The sequence below is a fragment of the Lepisma saccharinum genome, chromosome 29, assembly GCF_977018435.1.
Source record: "Lepisma saccharinum chromosome 29, izLepSacc3.1, whole genome shotgun sequence".
NCBI classification, from domain to species: Eukaryota; Metazoa; Arthropoda; class Insecta; order Zygentoma; family Lepismatidae; genus Lepisma; species Lepisma saccharinum.
Window position 1 is genome coordinate 41,145,364 of NC_139257.1, and position 16,902 is coordinate 41,162,265.

The 16,902-nt window shown below is 38.5% G+C and overlaps 1 long non-coding RNA gene across 1 annotated transcript in view; it reads left to right on the forward strand.

Moving 5' to 3' along the window:
- LOC145981243 (uncharacterized) overlaps nt 1–13,605 on the forward strand; it is a 36,805-nt gene extending 23,200 nt beyond the window's left edge. The window contains exons 3-4 of the long non-coding RNA XR_014440942.1: nt 4,550–4,638; nt 13,380–13,605. This is a non-coding gene — a long non-coding RNA (uncharacterized LOC145981243). The remainder of the gene's footprint in view (nt 1–4,549; nt 4,639–13,379) is intronic.
- Nucleotides 13,606–16,902: the final 3,297 nt, after the last annotated feature.

Here is a 16,902-nt window from a genome sequence, read left to right on the forward strand (position 1 = left end):
TAGAACGGGTGCTAAGGAATCATACAAGTATATAACGCACGTTGAAAAGAAAATAAAAGGTATGCAAGAAAAAATATCGGTTTGGAACGCAGTTTTACGAGACCACATAGTTTTATAGAAATTAAGATTTTGCTAATTTGCTACTGTTAAGGTCATTAACGAAATATTTACGTCGTGCCTGTGGGAATTACGTAAGAATCAATTTCAAATGGCTAATAATGATACATTGTATTGCGCAACTTCATATTCTGAATTTCTGTGTGCCCAATATGGAATTATGAAGAAAAAAAGTGTAATTTGTTTTGCAACAACTATCTTACATAATAACGTCGGAATCAGTAAAACAATATTCTTTCAAGAGTGTATTCGTTACGTCTAAGAATGGAATTAATTGTCATCTTCTTTGACTTTACAGCTAAATCCTCCAAAATAGTTTTAGGTTTCATTTTAAATTAAGAATACATTAATAACGTGTGGTGTAACAGCCCATTGAGGATCCGGGGCTACCTAACGACTGCCGGTCTCACACCTACCTGATTCTACTCACTTACTCACCCCAGGCGGGACATCATCCAACTAGTTACGTGGTGACGTGTATTGCTATATATACTACGGTCACATTGGTTAAACGATTGAGAATGGGTATTAGTACAACCAAGAACGAACTAAGAAATGGGATCATTTCACTGCAACCCGACAGCAACGAAACTCGAAATAAAATACACGTATTGTACTCGTTTTGTACCTAAATGTACCACAAAAATTTCGTTTCGTACCAAGCTCCTTATACCAGATATCGTATACCAAAATACCGGGTTCCGGTGAAACGATGAAACCCCGACAATCAAATTTAGACGTTTTTATGATGTCATCGAATTGTACTTGTTTTGTACCGAAATGTACCACAAAAATTTCGTTTTGTACCAAAATCCTTATAACAGATATCGTATACCAAAATACCGGGTTCCACTGAAATGGTATTTTCGAAATTCGAAAATTGAGGTTCTAATACTGCCGTCGAATTGTATTCGTTGTGTACCGAAATGTACCACAAAAATTTCGTTTCGTACCAAAATCCTTATACTAGATATCGTATACCAAAGTACCGGGTTCCACTGAAATGGTATTTTCGAAATTCGAAAATTGAGGTTCTGATACTGCCATCGAATTGTACTCGTTTTGTACCGAAATGTACCACAAAAATTTCGTTTTGTACCAAAATCCTTATAATAGATATCGTATACCAAAGTACCGGGTTCCACTGAAATGGTATTTTCCAAATTCGAAAATTGAGGTTCTGATACTGCCATCGAATTGTACTCGTTGTGTACCGAAATGTACCACAAAAATTTCGTTTTGTACCAAAATCCTTATACCAGATATCGTATACCAAAATACCGGTTTCCATTAAAATGGTATTTTCGAAATTCGAAAATTGAGGTTCTGATACTCCCGTCAAATAGTACTCGTTTTGTACCGAAATGTAGCACAAAAATTTCGTTTTGTACCAAAAGCCTTATACCAGATATCGTTTCATTCAGAAACCTGTGCGAAATTCCTGTTTGGATTCGTACTTAATCGGATGTCTTCGCAGCAATTACATTGCGTGACGAACTTGCTGGGGAACTCTGTTACGTAACTAAATAACTAAACCACTTCAACTTTCGAAGTTCGCCTTGAACTTCAGTTAATGCAACGGTGAAAGGTGCAAAAAATGCAAAGAGAGGTCTCCTCGCATATTTTCGCGAACTTAGAGAGGTAATGTGTATTTCTTGTTTCTTTAGGGTATATGTAACGGAAACAACCACTTGTTTCTTTCCTTTGTGCATTACTACATATTCATTGTCAAAGATGTATTAACTAAGAATAGATTCGATTTTTGTTATTGAGCGTCGCTTCTCTGCCATTTTTGGCTAATCGCGACTATCAGGATGAGTGATGATATGATGAAATTGATGAAGGAACACTCACAAAGAACACCATTCCAGGATTTTATAGTAGATTTGATATCTGAATGATGAAAAAATATTCATAATTTCTGTCTCTTGAAATCTGTGTAGTGTGCACTTGCTTCTATATCGCACAGGCCAGTTTTCTTTTTTTTAAATTTAGAACTCATGATCTTAGGCAAGAATCATTCCGTCCATGTCCCTCCATAGGTGGTTTTAGGAATCACTCAGCCTCCTCTTAATGGGTGCCTGAGTGCGATTCTGGAGGAAACTGGATGTGGTTGTGATACCACTACCTCAATTATGGCAACGATAGTAAACAGCGTACAATTTTAGGCGAAACAGGAATTCTCTTTTCGCCTGGCAAGAGGTGAAGGAAATTCGCAACTGAAGATTCCTGTAATTGCTCTTGCTAATAAATTAGACATGAGATGATTTTGGAAATTTACAAATTCCACAATTGCAATATTCAGATTCAGGCTTACCAGCTTTCAAGAATAAAATTTCTTGAGATTTCTTTACAGCCTTCGAACCCCTTAGGTTAAAATAGGGGAAGGAAGGGTAAAGTGGCCAGTGCTGGCAAAGTGGCCTTGTGAGTTTTCTTCGCTGTATAGTGCTTCCGCCACGCGGGAGCCGGGCGAAACAGTCACCACGGATGCTGTCAGTGTTGTCTGTGACTTTGAAGCGGGAGGCTGCACTTCTCTAGATGTGAACTCATTTTATTGTTTTTTCGCAAGTCTGATTTTAGCTAAGTGGTACAATTTGTTGATTATAGCTAAGTAATAGTAAGCGTTATAATCATATGCTCTTGTGCTGTTTGATCAGCGTGAAATAACCTTTTAAATGATGTGTGTTTGAAAAAGCTAAGTCATGTATGTTAGATGTTAGACCACAGTTTTTGTAATGGCGTCATTCCGGGCAAAGTGGCCACGAAACAGACAGACTCGAAAGGCAATGAAGGATGGATTAGATGTTTAAAATGTAAGAAGTGGGCACATGAAGAGTGCGCCAGTTGTGACGAAGATGATGATGAGTTTGAGTGCGAATTTTGCAAATAGTTTATGATGATGAGTTTGAGTGCCTATTAAAAAGGCCGCGGTGGCTCAGTCGGTAACGCGTCTGACTACAATGCTAAAGGTCCCGGGTTCGATCCCCGGCCGGTTCAAATCCGGGAACTTTTCTAACTTTGGAAGCGGCGTCGAATGACATGGGTACCTGGGGGAAACCCTGGGGGGTAATTTGAACAACTTATGTCCTTAAAATTATGTTGAATATGTTCAAATAAAAAAAAAAATATCTAGCAGAATTCTTGAAATTGTTTGGATACTCGATTATTATTAATATTTCGTATTCTTTGATACTACACATTTAGCTATATATTATTTTGATAATACATATTTTGTACTTTGATATTACATACAATCCGGGGTCTATTCATAATCATGGCTCCAACATCCAACCAAATATATAAACGGAGAAAGGCATTACACGATACTATCTGATACCTTTTCCCTTGAATTTTACTTATATACTGTAAACAACATTTTCATACTTATGAATAGAGCAGTAGCTAGAGATTACATAGATGGCATACAAAACTGAATTTTCAGTTAAATTATATTATGCTGATATTCCTAGACGATACATAAATCACCATTTATACGCACATATTATAAGCAGTTGTGCAACGAGAGGGTGTGAAATGTATATGCTGGTGGAACTAATGCCTATAGTTGCCTCAATCTCACAGTATGTCACATGATGATTTTGCAGTATTAGGTTTTGCACAGCATCAATGTTTTCTTGAACAACAACTGATTTTGGACGACCTTCGTGAATCTCGTCGGTGAGCGAATGGCGGCCACGATTAAATTCGTTATACCAGCGTTTCACAGTGGCAAAGGATGGGGCTTCATCGCCAAATGTGGAAGTAAGTTGATCGATGCACTCTTGTCTTGATAATCCACGTCGAAAATCGTAAAAAAATCATCGCACGAAAATGTTCACGAGTTAATTCCATTTTATTGTTGTCGCGCAATCTCCAAGGCAACATAAACAACACAAATGAAGCTATTGACAAAACATTTGAAGTACGTTATGGTCAATAATGCCAGACGATTCCGTGCAAACGTCAAATCGCGCCTAACTTCAATCAGTGTTGCCAAGGCTCAAAATATAAATAGTGACCCTCGTAGCTTCCTAGTTCCTGGGTGTGTTGTATCGTGTATTCATTCACTCTGGCACAATGAAACATATATGTAGATTAACTTAAACTTTAATAATATGAAGCATGTAAATAACACTAAATATAATGAAGAGTTCCTCACAAATGTACACGAATATGACGAGGCGTACAACACCTGTACGTCGTCTCACGACTCAACTCGGACTCACACTGCGCATGCGCACACTGCATGGCAACAAGCTTAATGAGAATGACAATTCGTCTGAACAGGGTGTGTGTGCATATTCTTAGGGCACCTTTACACGGTTCCACACTTCGAGAATCACTACCAATGAGAAAACCAGAGGTAAGTTTTCATCTAATGTATCTGTGGCAATGTTTGCTCATATTGATGTTCATATGTTTTGTCTCGCAGGGAGAAGACTTAGGACGATAGCCTCTGTGGATCTAAACATGTTTACAAAGGACACTTAAAGAACGATGACCAATATCTTCTTTCATCAGGTAAGAAAAAGTAATTTGGGGATTTTTTCAACCGCTATGAACTTGTTTTGTTAAGCTGACAATCTTGGTCTTGTATTTTCTGGTGAATTTAATATTCGCATTATAATGACGGGAGGGGGGTGAGGAATAACCCCAGAACATGGGCGTTGGGATGGGGGTCGAATGGGTCGGTGGACTCCCCCTGGAAATTGACATCGTTCATTTAGAGATAGAAGAAAGACGAAAGTTTGTTACTCTTACTGTTAAGAACAGAAATAAAGTTAATTAGGTTAGTATTCGAACAGAATAATCTTAGTAAAAATGCATTGGATAGAAAACATTGAGTGAAAAATACAGGAAAAAGGTTATATTCTACCCTTTCATCCAAAGAACAAATTGTTCCACAGTTTTTAAAAAAATTAATAATTACAGTTGTAGGTAAGAGGTCACACAACAAACTTTATGAAAATAAATCCCCCCTAACATTTAAACCCTCTTCTTGAACGAGACGTGCAAAAGTTAATATCAAAATGCATTTCAGATACTAACTGCATAAAATGCAAAAGAAATAATGGATAATAGTTGTCCTGGTTTTCGCTCGTTTAGTGGTTCGTGTCTCCACATTTATATAATAATAATAATAGTAATTATTATTATTTCGAATAAAATTTGTTTTTGTTAGTTTATAATATTTATTATTGTATAATGACATTTATAACTCTGGTAATAATCCTGTTATTTTTTCTGCTATTCAACTTTTATCACATGCCCGACCCCCCTGTAAAAATTTCTGGCGACGCCCATGCTCCAGAACAGTTTTTTGTAACTCAGTTAATTCATGAAATATTTTTTTTGGTAATTTAGCCTTGTTCTTAAATTTGGTACCCAGGAAGAAGAAAACTTTGTTCAACATCAGCAGCCAATCAAAAGTCATCATGAGTATCTAAGCTTGCACATGTTTATCAGTAGTCATCCAGCACACATGTGGGATGGCATGGGGGGCGGTTGCCCCCTCCTAATACTTTATGGTGGGTTTATTTCCTATGTAATTCGAGTATCCCACTATGTTCTCCAGCAAATACCACTCACACACATGGACGTCCGGAAGGGGGGGCAAGGGGGGGCACGCCCCCCTGGAAAATGAAAGTAAACCATTACTTATATAGTACACACATATAATTTCATTTCAGCCACAAGATTGCATGAACATGATAAATTCAAATTGAAGCAATGTTTTTTGAGGGGACAACACTATTATGGATGAAAATGTGCCTTGTTTGGCTCCTGGAAAAAAAAATACCTTGCTTGCCCCTCCCTGGAAAAAATCCTGCGGACGCTCATGCTCACATTAGCCTAGTTGTACTGTATTACACCAACGTGGTCGCAGAATAAATTTGTCACACATTGGAAATGGATAAATTATGTGTAGTTGTTTTGAATCTGCTTACGAAATCATGTTTATTTGTAAATTAGTCTGAACCACAGAGAAGGAAAATAAAGGGGGGGGTGGACAGAGAACTTTTGTGCCACGGAAGCTGGAATTCTTCTAATTTTCAGTGAGCCTGGGCACATACTATAAACGCCCCCGTTTAGTACCCATCAATGCAATAAACAGTGAGATGCAATCCAACTCCTAAAAATTCAGGTTGCCAACTCCTAAGAATTCGAGTTGCCAACTAATAAGAATTCGGGTTGCCAACTCCTAAGAATTCGGGTTGCCAACTCCTAAGAATTCAATTTTTCTGTCTCCGACTGAACTTTTATCAAGGCTTTTGACCCCCCCCCCTTAATCAGAGGGTCTGAACATGCCTATAGGCATTCAGGTTTATGTTGACAAAAAAATAAACAGGTGCATTTTGGCCTCGAATAACTGACATTTCTCAGCTGAGGAAATATTCACGCCCTTCAAGTTATTCAGCGTTCCATTTTGCCGAAAATTTTGATCAGGTGAGATATTGATCTCTGGAGCATTCGGCGAAACGGGAATACTCGCTGTGACGTGACGTGTACAAACGAATGCGTTAATTTCTGTTGTACAGAAACGGACACTTCTGTGTTGTAACGATCTCATTGACTTACAGTAGCATCGTTGCATCATTCTAATCGTCATTTGGACGACGTTTGTAATTCTAACTACCCACACTTCCTTTCCTGAGCTATCACTGAAATGTTTGACCTAACCTTTAAAGCACTGGCGTATGCTGAGTCCAAGTCCTGGACTACTCACTATGGCACGTGGTCCTAGGCTATGGAGGAAGGGAGATTAGGCTCGCCTAAACTCCAGGTATAAGTGGTTAGACACATTCATTTTGCTTGTTCTTGACGTCTTCAAGGAAGCCATGTTGTTATCCCAACTACAGCCACGTTGCAAACTTCTAAAAATTCAGGTTGCCAACTTCTAAGAATTCGGGTTGGCAACTCCTAATAATTCGGGTTGCCAACTCCTAAGAATTCAGGTTGCCAACTCCTAAGAATTCGGGTTGCCAACTCCTAAGAATTCGGGTTGCCAACTCTTAAGAATTCGGGTTGCCAACTCCTAAGAATTCAGGTTGCCAACTCTTAAGAATTCGAGTTGCCAACTCTTAAGAATTCCGGTTGCCAACTCCCATGAATTCGGGTTGCCAACTCCTAAGAATTCGAGTTGCACACTCCTAAGAATTCGGGATGCCAACTTCAGAATCGCCATTATTCTCTTATTGAAATGAGTAAGTTTATTCACAACTGCTAATCGATCTTTTCTTCTGTATTTACTCCCTAGGCTTCAGGCTTCGCAGATAGTATAGCTAGCCTAGACTATCCTGCTTTAAAGGACATTCAGTGTGGAAAAGGTTATCACAATATTACATCAAGGCAGCATGGAGGGAGAGTAATACATTTGAACCGCTGCCTAGTGTTCTTAAACGGCGTAACCCTGGGAAGTATCTAAATCCTTGAATTATACATTTTAGCCGTATGAGGTCAGGGGTTTAATGCTTCATGTCGAATGAGGTTTAATATTGTTAAACCTCATTCATGAACATTTGAAAGTAACCCGTTTACTGTTACGGTTACTTGATAACCGAGTTATAGTTACTCATTTTAAGAAGCAACTAAATTACTTTTTGATTGATTGATTTTACTTCGTCTTCCACTTCTGGCTAATCGTGATGATAAGAATGAGTGATGATGTGATGAAATTGATGAAGGGACATTCACAAAGAACTGCCATGTCCAGGCCTGGATTCCAACACGCGACCTCTGGCGACGAAGCGCGCTGTACTAAACACTCCCCCACGGAGGCCGGCTAAGTTACATTTTACTGGAATTTTCTTGTAAACGTATCAGACACAATCAATGATAATTAACTATAATAAAAACCGCATTAAACATATTAGTTTTACGATGCTTCCGGTAAATACGATAAGTGTTCTTATATTTATATTATTACAACAAATAAAAACATAATGGAGTCGGGTATGCTTGAATGTTCATTCATTCTATTTTATCTTATTAAACAATGACTTTTTTTTCTAGAAGCTACTACAATAAACCCTCGTTAACACAAACTCGCTTAAGACGAACACTCGGTTAACATGAACAAAATGTTGGTCCCGGCAGGGATGTATTATATCTTATAAAAAGATTTATCGGTTAACGCGAATTTAGGTTACCACGAATTACGAACTGTTTTTTAGATCTCCTTTAACATGAACTTTCAAAGTTTTTCATATTTTTTTCTGTTGCTCCTCTGTCGTTCCTCTGCTAGGTATGTAAGAAATCGCTCAACAATCTCTATCATCTTGCCAACAATCAACTTATACAGTATTGTATACAACAGATTCAGATCGACAATGTGTTCAAATGTGTTTTTCTATTCTTTAAAACGTAGCCAGTACGAGTTTGATCCGAATTGACCGCTAGTTTTACGGAAGCTATGAGTACAGTTGGCCATGAAGTTACCAGGCATTTGCGTTCCCGTCTGCGACATCGCAGTATACAGGACTTTTTCACCAGAAAATGATCCACGAGTACTTTTTTAAAAAGTTAATTACTGTAGTGCTGTTTTCTATGATGACATACATAATTGTAAATGGTTAATGTGTAGAAAGTACTGTATTGCAACAATAAAATTCAGTCCCCGGTTAGCACGAATTTTTTTAACACGAACTCTTGATTTTTCGGTCCCTTGGGATTCGTGTTAACGAGGGTTTACTGTACATTCCCAGTGAACGCAGCAATCCACTTAAAATACTGAAGTCCTCGAGTGCAATTAGAAATAACGAATTGAAATAAGGCATACATGTTCTAAATTTAGCATGCAACAAAGTCTAGCTTCATTCATTAAGCGATTCCACGAAAATCGTTTCACCTTAACATCCAGAGAAGGCACATAAAAACAGGGTTGGCAAATTTAATTCTTCCTCCACGTTTCAAACACCGTTTATAGCGTTACTTCTATTGCAAAAAGTAAATAAAAGTAAATATAACTAGTTACAATAAGAATTTATCAAAAAAAGTTGCTTCCAATCAGTGGATTGGGTCCCAAAACCGGGGGGGGGCAAAGACAGTATATTTCCCTTTGTATAGCAAAAGTGGCGAAAATGGGGGGGCAACTGCCCCCCTAATCGCCGCCACTGCTTCCAAACATTGTGATAAATAGGAAACGTATTTCAAGGTGCAAAATTATGGTCGGGAAAGAAAAACAAAGTTCTGAAATGTTTTAAAAAATTGCAAAAAAAAAAGTGCTGATAAAATTCCTTTATTCTGGTCTAAACCAGTTACATTAATATACTTTATTCAACACTGTAGCAAATAATATAATTTATGGTAAACATGGTATATTATATATTATACCATTTTATAGCTCTCGTTCTGCTCTACAAAATGAGACTATAGGTTTTTATGTAGCTGCTCAAGAAGAGTGAAAATATATTTTTTCTGTCCAATTTTTAACAAAACTAGAAAGAAAAGGAAGGAATAGGGTGCTGAAGCCTCAAAGAAGGAGTAAAATGGGAATGGATGTCCTAATCTCACCAAAAGGTACAAAAAGGTGCAACAAAGTGTGTTAATTTTACTTGATTTCATGTCCTAAAATGCATATCGTAACGAACTCTGCGGTTCGTGGGATCGAACCAAGAACCGGAATCCGCACACATCCCGATGGTTTAGCTCGCTAGGAAAACAGCATGCAACAGCCATGTGAGCCAGCACTCGCCCCAGGCAGATAACTTAATTGTAACGTGCGAGAGGTACTAACTACACACTGAGAAATGGCAAAGCACAAGCATTTGGATTTATACCTTCAAGTCTAGATCAATATGGTTGGAAAGGACTATACCTGTCTGTCTCTGATGATAAAGTTCCGCTGATGGCTGATCGAATTGAATTCTGATCGACAGCTCAATCTCCTCAGTTGCTACTTGTTCGACGACTCCAAGCAAAAGACCCCACACCGTCCGTTGCTCTCAGTTTTCTTCTCTTCCCTGTAACCCTGGTCAGTGTCCTGCAAATGCCAGTTGCTCAGCACCTTAACTCTAGTAAACCAGAAAGATTTGATAATACATTAAAAACTGCATATCCCGGAACCTCTATAAGAAGGAAACCTGTAAATACGAAAAAAAAAAAAAAAAAAAGTCCCCAGAGCGAACCGATTTTATACCTGAAAATGACCTGCTTAAGGCGGAAACGGAACACCATTTAAAGACCAACGAGATGTTTTTATTCTCAGTAAGACGGAAATTTCTTCCTTTATTTTTTTTCGCTCGCAAGAAAACAATGCAATACTGTAAGTGGAACACGCCTCTGTTGCCACTCGCTTATCGGTAACATTGTCGATATGAAAGAATGCGCTACAATACTCATAGCTGTTACGATTCCGTTTCTTTCTTTCATCTCTTACCCTCTTTCTCCACCTTTCTTTGTCTATTTCTCCTCTGTTCTTTCGTCATCTTTCTATTTTTCTTGTTACCTCTCGTTGTTTCTTTCTTTTTCTTCACCTCTCTTATTCCATCTTTCAATCTCTCTCTTTCCCTCTATTCACATCGCGCTACGATGCCAGGGGTCCCGGGTTCGAAAAGATACATAAGTACGTACTGTACGTTCTTACAATACTGTAAAAAGTGTACCAACATGTTGTGTAGTTACATAATTGTAATCTCTGCTATGCTTATTGCAACTATCGCATTTTTATACATGTACGTACATGCATTAGTACTCTACATTATAAGTAATGCGAAATGTAAATCTGTCTTTCCATTATTTCCTGCAGCGCTCTATACTGTATTTAAAGTCAATCCTGTATAAGAAGGAAAACTGTTAAGACGGAAAATGTTGCTCGGAACCATCTTGTTTCGGGCCCTGACATGGCATTCCTTGAATGCCTGATAGAGCAACGGCCGATGACTGAGATTCAGAATCCTGGCTTCATATGATTCTCTATTAAGAGGAGATTGATACGATATCTCAAAGGTGCTCCACCTTAAAATCCGTTCTCTAGTGATAAACCTATGATTTCTAACAAAATCACAGTTAAAGAGTCCATTTAACTGTGTGTTCGCCGCTGGTAAGATTCGAAAGAGACTACGCTTATGTGTGCAATTAGTGTTTATACCAAAATAACTCTTCGAAACACTCAGGTGTATTTCGGTCCGCGTTCCATTTGCCTGAATGTCAGTAGGGTTTGCAGATTTCCACGTGTTGCATAGAAATGAGAATTACGAAGAACGAGGGAAAGATGGTCTTCGAATGGTTACGTCATGCAAGCAGTCTGCGTGCAACCAACTGATTAGCAATGCTCTTGCACATAACATGACACTCGCTCATTTGCGGTACCGTATGCGAACCAGTTAAAATGCGTTACGAACGAGAATCAAGGTCGGTCGGAATTTCTACACCAACTTGATTTTCGCAATACTCGTTGTGCCGAATTGCAATCATATGCGCTAGAGGCAGAGGCGTCTCGTGAACGCATGCGTCAATTGTGGGTAAAAGGACAGCTTGCTCTGAGACGACATTCATGAGCATTTCTACATTCTAATTTCTTCATATAGAAGAAGTATTTATTTTACAAGAGAGCGCTCAACTAAGCTTATATTACATTTCTTGGACCTGAAGTGACGCATGCGTCAATTGTGGGGAAAGAATTATTATTTTCTTTCACTTCAGATCCAAGAAATGTAATATAAGCTTAGTTGAGCGCTCTCGTGTAAAATAAATACTTCTCCTATATGAAGAAATTAGAATGTAGAAATGCTCATGAATGTCGTCTCAGAGCAAGCTGTCCTTTTACCCACAATTGACGCATGCGTAGCATGCACCGCATGCGTTCACGAGACGCCGAGAGATACTTTTTATCTTTTATCCATGGGCGTCCCTGGACAATTTTTTAAGAGAGTCAAAAATGTCCACTTTTGTTCTGGACTATGTTCAAGCGTAACGCTATGTATTTGTTTGTACGCGCGTATGTGTAAGGTTGAGCATTTGTGTGTGTTTAACCTTTATTTGTGTGTGTGAAACGGTAAGCATGTGAGTGTGTGTTTATATACTGCATACTTTTTTGGTACTTTTTTAGTCAAATGAATTGATGTTTTAAGTCCACTTTGTGCACAGTGAGGCTAATCGGGACTGGACCCACAGTTTAAAGTGGAATCCGAACCACCGGGTATCGAACCCGGGACCCTTTGATTACAAAGCGACGACGCTACCACTACGCCATGTGAGATAATATCGAAGCATATGGTTGAGTGGAATGTCTTAATTTCGCCATGTATACACAGCCGAAATAAATCTAATAAACAGATAATCGTACACATATAAAACACATTAACACACATATTACCAACTAAAATAATGGACGGTCTATTTAAGCTATACCTGTCTCTGGAATGGTCGCACATAACGGAAGAGAGAGGCAGAACACGCGTTCATTGGCCGAGCCCTCGCGAGTCACTACTTGCGCAGAGCACTTGCTTTCGTTCGCTCGCTCCAGAGCCGGGACAGACTATAATAAGTATTTTCAAAATGCTCAAGAAATGATCTCACATCATTACGGGTACAGTTCAGCAAGGTAAGGCAAAACTACCTGGAAAGGTCTATTCCAAACACGAGAGGGGAAGCAGGTAGAAGCACCAGCCATACTGTACACTGTGATATTTCGTTTATATAGATTTGCTTGCTTTTATTTTCATTCTGAACCCTTCCATAATTTGAAACAGTTTACTTCATTGATGTTCCATAGCAAACGATCTTCACGGAACCCATTCCTTCCCAAAATGTCTTTGCTGCCACAGACCTACAGGTACCAGACCGGAAACGTCAACCTTTTTATACGGGTCAACTTTAAGCCAAAAATTTCGTAGAGAGGGTGATACTATCATGGTAGTGAGCATAACTTCATATTTCCACTTGTAACAACTATTTTGAAGATTGTGAGTCATTGCATCCCACAAGATTGTAATTTTTAAGTGTACTAAGAAGTATATAACTCTACATATTACACTTCACAAGTGAGTACAAATAATTTCTTCACTAAAATGAAAACAAGCTCTATTGTGCATCTCCGCCATATTTCTAGCCCCAGGACTATGCACGGCTTCAAACAAAAGCTCATCGTTTTCAGTCTGTGATTTCTACCGTCACCCCTATTTTGACATTGAACAGTCCAGTTGGCGCATGCGCACTTCCGTCCTGGTTTTGGCTAACGCAGCCGGACTGTACTTTTTTATACTTGATAACTGATAATATGCTTACATTGAAACTACAAATGTATTACTTTTCTCTTTCAGGATATCCAAGTTTGGCTGTGAGGAAGTACCAGAAAACATGGCAGAATCTATGGACAGCTAGAAAAGCATGCATGAGATGCCTCTATGAAAACTTCAACGGTTTTTTATGCTTGGGACAGACTAGGATACGTAGTATTATTTAAAACAATTCAATGCCAAACTCTGCTCTTGTAATGTTACCGACAATGTTTTGTACTTATGGTAAATAAAGTAAAATATTTTCACAGTGTGTCTACTAATTAAAATGCCTATCAGAATAAATAAATCTCTGATTACTGTACATAATTCAAGATAACTAACCAATACAATCAGTTTCAGGCATACATAAGGATAAAGCTTCGGTGTAGCATGCGGATACATCGAAAAAATAACTTGTTATTTTTCTCTCCCAGATCCAGGCGAACCACTTAACATAATGTATATTATAATGTGAAATAGTACATATTTTAATTTTAAAACTAGATTAATTAATGAGTAATCGATATATTTTTCACTGAAAATTAAGTTGTTGCATGTTTCAGGATGGCTGACTAGGTATATGGTTCTTTGTATCCTATTTCATGTAATTATTTTATTAAACAAACAACGCAATGTTTCTCTTCATTCGACATTCAAAATTGATATAGTTGGACATTCCATTGTCCGTTCCGTTCCTGCGGGCCTCCCGATGGCGCAATGGTAGCGTCCTTACCTTGTAATGAAGGGGTTCCGGGTTCGATACCCAGTGAAGGCACATAGTGGTTCGGATCCCACTTTAAACTGTAGGTTGTAACGAACCTGAGCGTTTAAGGTTTTATATTTGTAAGATATTAAGATTTTAAAATGGTTGTTACTTCAAATAATGTGCAAGCTGTCACAGACAACTATAGTTAGATTGATACCGTTGTGGTTGGAACTTTTGTATATGTTTAGAAATACGTCATAATCTCTTCGTGTTGACGTCACTTTCTCATCTCAGCAGAGGAAGTGAACCCGCCTGAATGTTTTTCACCTGACGACAGACTCAATTAGAAAACAAGTGAAGGTGAGAAATCAACAGAAACATGGTAACGGTTAATGGAATGCCCGAATAGTGTAATTGGTAATTATTTTCGTTTCATTCTGGCTATTCTCGGAAATAATCATTAAGTACAGAAACTTTCGTGTATTTACGTTTGTCTTGTCCAACGTTAATTCTATATGCAAGTGTGTTTAGTGATTGTGATGTGATTTACTGTGCTATAGAATTGTTCCTCTTCAGGCAGAAACGTAAGCAAATCTGTACCTTGCTTGTAAGTCCACATACGATAGGAAATAAAAGTGATTATAAAACTGCGTTTAACTTTGAATACTTTGTTGTGTTTCTCTTCTACCCAGCAAGCCCTGATGATTTGTAAAGATTCTCATGTTCCCGACTAAAGGAGTAGCGGACTAACGTTCTGACGACTGGTGTACAACCGGGGGACGTTGCAAGGTCCAGTCCCAAATCAACATCAACATTGTCCTTTCCACATTTACAACCCTGAGATCTTACCGATCTTATAGCTCGGGCTAGAGTGTAATTTAGCCGGCATCTGAAAATAGTTGTTTAGTAAATTCCTTCACAGTTCCTTAGACATGCCTTGTTGTCTGGAGTAATATTGTTTTCCGTAAGATTATCCTGAAGCAGACCACTGTCTGGGGCAATTTTCCGATAAGAATTTGCAACGTATGGTGGTTCTACTCTCTCACATTTGGGGAGAGGAGGGGCTGCAGCCCTATCAGGCTCTCTTCGGCACACTGTTGTTTTGGCCTTAAAAAAATCTTTCGTCATGAATACATGAGGGGGCCTTTCAATCAACGAGACGAGAACGAGGCCAGATCACGAGAAACGAGACTGACGTGAGACCTCTGCAAAATGTAGATAAAGACGAGACTTTGTAAAATGATGTCATGTAATGCAATGCAAAACAGCGTATGTAAAATTTTAGCTGTATCATAATTATCTTGCTTTGAGATATTTTCAGACATATTATAACGTATCCGTTATATTACTGATTTGTAACATCACATGATTTATAGCGGATGGCCGCGGTGGCTCAGTCGGTAACGCGTCTGACTACCATGCTAAAGGGCCCGGGTTCGATCCCCGGCCGGTTCAAATCCGGGAACTATTCTAACGGTGGAAGCGGCCCCGGCGCCCACCCAGCGTCGAATAACATGGGTACCTGGGGGAAACCCTGGGGGGTAAAGGCGGTCAGGGGCGTGATGCTGATCACATCACCCCCACTCACGACCGGATCAAGAAAGTGTGGGGCGTTACCCCCACACCCCCTATACGCCTTCATGGCGTGGTGCTATGCACAGGGGAACACTTTACTTTTTTTTTACTTTACTTTTACTTTTTTACATGATGTATAGCAAAATTCAGTAATTGCAATTTTGTATGATTGTTTGGTTGGTGAATCTACCTCGGGCAGTAATTGTTTTTATATTAAGAATGCGAGCAGGTCATGTATTAGTAAATCAACATTTGGCTCGTTTAAAGATTGTGCCATCAACTTCCTGCCAATGCGGAGAAGCTAATCAAACACTGAATCATTTATTTTTTGAATATCCCTTAAGACAACAATACCGAGCCTCTCTATATAAAAACTTACAACATGCACAGGTACCATTTCCGATATCCTTATCTACACTAATATCTTAACCTCGCACTGCAGTAGTTTGGATTCTTTATAGCTTTGCTAGAAAACATAGGTTTACTATTTAAAGAACCACGATGATTCACACTACAATTTAAATTAATAACCTCACAAAACTGTTATGCCATAAGAACAGGAAGACGTTAGTGTTTCGAAGAAAGTGAATGATATTCAACAACAGTTTGGAACACAGATATTAACGATAGAACTTGAACTCAGCAACTTTGGCTAGAAACTGCAAACGCGGTGTGAGCCATAAAATGAAGGAGAAGAAGAATTGATGTTAACATAACGAATAGATTCAACTAGAAGTTGAAATGGTGTGAGTAACGATGGCTTTACACATCAGAGTGTATAAAAAACACAATTTTGTTTTGGTAATTCATCTATGACGTCATTCAAGAGTAATCGTAGAACATGTTCGGAAAGATTGAATGAAGAAACGACATTTTGATAATTTTGAACTTTATTATGTTACATCTTTTAATGTCTGTGCAGATTCTGTACAGAACCGTCCTTGAGGGAACACTGTACCATTCGGATCAACTTAAATGAAGCAACAATTTATTGTTTAAAAGCAGGTGATGAACAATTGTTCGTTGAATAGCTCATTATGACGTAGAACTTTTACACAGAACCCAAAACGTATCAATTGACACACATTTTGATTTCAATAACACGTTAACGTGCATATACTGCAAATGATGCATCTTTTAGTGTGTCAAAATACACATAGGAATGTATTAAAGGGTATTTTTATGAAATGAAGTTCCGTGTGATGCACTAAAATGCATCAATTTGGAAGATCAGACAAGATCATTTCGAAGATAACAAACTCACTTTTAATGCATCAATTGACA